Source organism: Austrofundulus limnaeus, unplaced genomic scaffold (assembly GCF_001266775.1).
Source record: "Austrofundulus limnaeus strain Quisiro unplaced genomic scaffold, Austrofundulus_limnaeus-1.0 Scaffold600, whole genome shotgun sequence".
In the NCBI taxonomy this organism is placed as follows: domain Eukaryota; kingdom Metazoa; phylum Chordata; class Actinopteri; order Cyprinodontiformes; family Rivulidae; genus Austrofundulus; species Austrofundulus limnaeus.
Window position 1 is genome coordinate 211,442 of NW_013953002.1, and position 4,546 is coordinate 215,987.

The window sequence follows — 4,546 nt, forward strand, 5'->3', positions numbered from 1 at the left end:
GATCCAATAAAAAGAGAGTCAATATCTGGTTGCAGATCATGCACAGTTTTCTTGTGTGTTATTTTGTCTGACTGACACATTTTTGCTAAACGGTTCATCTTTCCACACTTGCGACATGCAACTCCATAAGCAGGACACTGTTTAGGTTGATGTATCCTTCTACATTATCTGCATGTGTATTCTTTGACTTCTTGTTTGTGTCCTGGGGCTTCTGTTTTCGTCCCTTGGGCCATGAATGGCCTTTGTGTTTTGTCTGAAGCACCGTGTGTATGGTTTTATCTTGAGTGGCTGCGTTCATGGCTTGTATTTGTGATTTGGCTGTCTCTGCTGCTCTGCAGGTGTCAATCACTCTCTCCAGTGTGAAGTTTGGTTCTCTTAACAGTCGTTCATTAAGACGCTGCTCATTCATGCTGAATACAATCTTATCTCGGATCATGTCGTTTTCTGTTGCCCCAAATTCACAATCTTTACTTTTTTATCTCAGTTCAGTTACATATTTCTCAATTGTGGCTGATTCTGTCATTGGATGTGCCCAGAACTGATGTCTTTCAAATACTGTGTTTTTCTTTGGCTGGCAGTATGTTTTAAATGCCTTTAAAATGGTTTGAACAGTTCTTTGTCCACCAACCTCCTCTAGTTCTAGTGTGTTGTACACTTCAAGTGCATCTTCACCTAATGCATGCAGTAAAATAGCCACTTGTACTTTAATTTGTCTAGTAAATGGATTGTGATGGCCCCAGAGCAAATTATTGTCCCATATGTTTTTATTGACCATCTTTAATGGCCGACCTGGATTTTCCATTGTGAATAATGAGAACCAACATAGCTCCTAAACTATACATCTGACAGACACCATTCACCCCATTTTATTTTTGTCTTTTCATAGGTAATTTGTTGAAAAATGATTCCTATGATTATATCATGTTTAATGCATAATAGCTGGAGTAAACACAAAAAATGCTAAAATTCGCCTAAACTGAATCGCAGGAACTACTCCCCAGTACACCCCATTTATATATTTTTTCAAAGCTTTGTATATTTATAATCTTCAACATGCATAGTAAACACAAGTTGAAGATATCCACTTGAAATTTTGTCACATGTATATTTATTGTGCCATTTTTTTGTCGACCTGGATTTCCACAAATGCAAAAAAGAGAATTTAAAATCAACATAGCTCTTAAACTATACATCTGACAGACACCATTCACTCCATTTTATTTTTGGCTCAGCTTACAGCTCATATCCTGAATTTAGAAATCTGACTTTTGAGCAATAGACCTCTGGCCTGACTATTACGTTGCTTATGTCAATAATAGCTGGCTCAATAAAGTCTGGCATGTCATCTGTAGGTGTTGTGGTTAAACATTTTAAAATGCATTGCGTGGAAGATCTGTGAAAACAAAAAAATACATTATATCATGCACATATTTAATATTGTAACAAATGTGAAGGATTTGATGTAAAATATTTACTTTTGAAACTTTTGTAAATGAGCCACCATTTGCATACACAGCAACTGACTGTTGTAAATTCCCAGCCAGAGTACCTCCATGTAGTGGCTGACTGTTCCATTTTCTTAAGAAGTCACAGTGTTGTCACATAGTTGCTCTACACAAAGTTCCAATTGTTCTGGTCCATTGCTTTGTGTGTTGTTGACACACAGGACACATCTCAAAAAGTTCCAAAAGTCACTTTTCATAAATTATGTAAGTAGCTGTTCTGTGTGTTGGTGTTGTACAATCCATTCTACAGAAAAAGTAGAAAGAAGAAACAAAATAAAATATTGAAAAACAATGTAACAATAATCAATTATTTCATACATTAGAAAACATTTGCTAGAACAACTTTGCTTACTTGTGTTCAGGCATCTCAGACAAAGCACTTATGGAGTCTTCAGGGTCATATGTGGGCTATTGTGGGCTTTGTATATTCATAAGAGAGCTGCCCTCTAATGTGTCATCACCCACTGGGGTCTCTTTATTGGTTTCAGTTCTTCAGCAATAACAGACAACAGTTGTCGCTTTACTGGTGTGGATGACAATAAGGTGTGTGTTTGCCCAAATGTAGTTGTTGAAGTGTTGGTTCCAAAATCAAAACACTTTGGGGTCACCTGTATACTTTTGAACAAATAAAATTAACACTATCAACAATGACGAATTACTTGACTAAATGTAGTTTAAAAAATAAAAAAATTAATCACTACATTGCAGGTACAATATTTCATTAACCTAAACTTTTAACATGGGGTTGAAGAGTTTTAATGGAAAGCTGGGTCCCAACTGAGCACATGTTGGGTATGGTTTGAGAGCAAGTGCTGGTAAACGTCATCTCTTTCCTTGTTGGTTTAGACTTCTGGAGAAAAAAAACAAATAAAAGCTTTACATGACAACAAAAATGTTTAATAAACATAAACATATAAAGATTACATAACTTTCAATTTGTAATTTACTACTTTTAGCAATGTTTATCAAAAAGCAAAAATACACTGACTATTGTAGCAATAGGCTAGGAAAAACAACAACATAGTACTGTGTAACTTCTTAGCTAAAAAATACTTTTCATACAAACATAAAAATATAATACAAAATAATGAATGTAATGTTAATAATTAAAAATATTGAACAATGTCAAAGATAATGTAATGTATTTCACTGTAGTAACCTGTGGCGGTCAAGTTACTTGGAAATAGTAATTAGTTGCTGATTACAGATTAGTTCTCAGAGAAAGTAATGTGGTTACTTTACTGATTACTTAATTTCAAAAATAATTAGTTACTTCAGTTTACTTTTCAAAAGCAAAATGCACAACTGGAATACAGTACTTTATGAAGCAATAGAGCTTTCGGCTTAATTCTGTTCTTCTGCATATTTCTTCATAAAAAACTAAATCTGATGAAACAGTCTTTTTCAAAACTGATTTTATTAGTTCCAATCTTTTAACTTTATCAACAATGCATCAAGCAAAGTGTAACAGTCACTAACTTGAAGAAAACAATTAAACATTTAAACCTATTTTCATATTTTAGTAAAATAAAACAAATCTGTTATCTGTAAACTAAAATTTCTGACAACGTAACAAAATAAAGCAAATCTTTTCTCTGTAAATTTCTGACCCTTAAGACATTTTGACAAAATAAAGTAAATCTTTTCTCTGCAAACTTACATTTCTGACCATTCACATACAGTTACTTAAAATAAAGCAAATCTTTTATCTATAATTAGTATAGATAAATAAAATACAGCAATAAAATAAATAAAATCAAAGTCTCTTGACTGCATTCTAAATCACCATCTCTTAACAGTTTGTAAAGCGCAGAGAGGAATATTAACGTGTCTACAAAAACAAAGTGCTGTTACATGACACATGYAGGCTGTTAGTATAGTCTCATCTTATAGATTCTCTGATAGAAGCCCTATATGTTTTTTTGTATTCTTTTGGAGTGAAACAGTGGTTATATCGCATTAGCAGGAGTTTTTCAAACCTCCTATCAGACAGTCTGTTCCTTTTCGGGGAAAGCACCAGTCCACCTAAACAGAACAGCCGGTCCACTGGTGCACTGGACAGAGTTGGAGTGTTGTACTTCATGTACATTTTTCTCAGATTTGGAAAGTGATTCAGAATGTCAAGCTCATATCCTGACCTTAAATAGTCATTTACTTCTTTTTCTGCTGAGAAGCTTTCTGTGGGCAGGTTCTGAAATGAACAATGAACGGATGAAGGTGGAGAGAAAATGAGCAGGATTTATACAAAACAGAGATGAGTGGAAATGGAAGACAGCTGAGCTAATTACAAGTGCAGACAAGTGTGAATGGAAAGATCTGGAGGAGGGTGAAAATGAGGTAAAGAGGTAATGTCATGAAGAGTACACAAGAGGGAGGCACAAGACAACAAGAACAACACACACAAAACACAAATCCTCACACTCAGTGACATATTGGTGACGAGCTGAAAATACTGGAAGCCCAGGAAATCGGATCACACAAACAATGGAGGAAAAACTGATAGTCCTATCGTTTATGATCATTCCAGTGATTATTGTGATAGAAATAAAAAAGACTTTGCCTGGAGGACGATTAGTGAGGAAGTCGGCATGTTTGGTAAGTTATCGAAACTACTGTTAAAAAGTCTCCTCCTATAGTGTGTCTAAAGAAGCACGTCTACCTTCACATCGAATGCGTCTGTCCTCACTGGACACCAGCGTCGAGATGCGTGCATTTTGAGATTTTTGGAGGCACGCAACGCGTTTGATGTAAATGTAGCATCACTGTCATTGCCCACGTGAGCGTTGCAGCGTTGAACATCAAAACTAAAAGAAACAAATAAGATAATTTAAAATGAAGTTCTATTGAGATGTAATAAAGATGTATTATCTTACCTGTTGTAGGTAACTTTCTGAATGGCCTCAACTTTTAACTGTGAAAGCTCTACAGATGAGTGAAATATCTTCTAACTTAGAAAAGAATGTAAGTGGAAAAGTCCTAAAATTTATTTCTGTAAAGATTGCCAACCCTGCCTTAAAATTAATTAAAAAACAATCGGCCTC

General features: G+C 34.9%; 1 long non-coding RNA gene across 1 annotated transcript; it reads right to left on the minus strand.

Moving 5' to 3' along the window:
* Positions 1–2,028: 2,028 nt before the first annotated feature.
* On the minus strand, positions 2,029–4,264 carry LOC106531130 (uncharacterized). Its single transcript, XR_001311868.1, has 3 exons — positions 4,165–4,264; positions 2,232–2,355; positions 2,029–2,120 (listed from the first exon to the last, which is right to left on the minus strand). It is a non-coding gene; the product is annotated as an uncharacterized LOC106531130 (long non-coding RNA).
* Between the last annotated feature and the right edge of the window lie 282 nt (positions 4,265–4,546).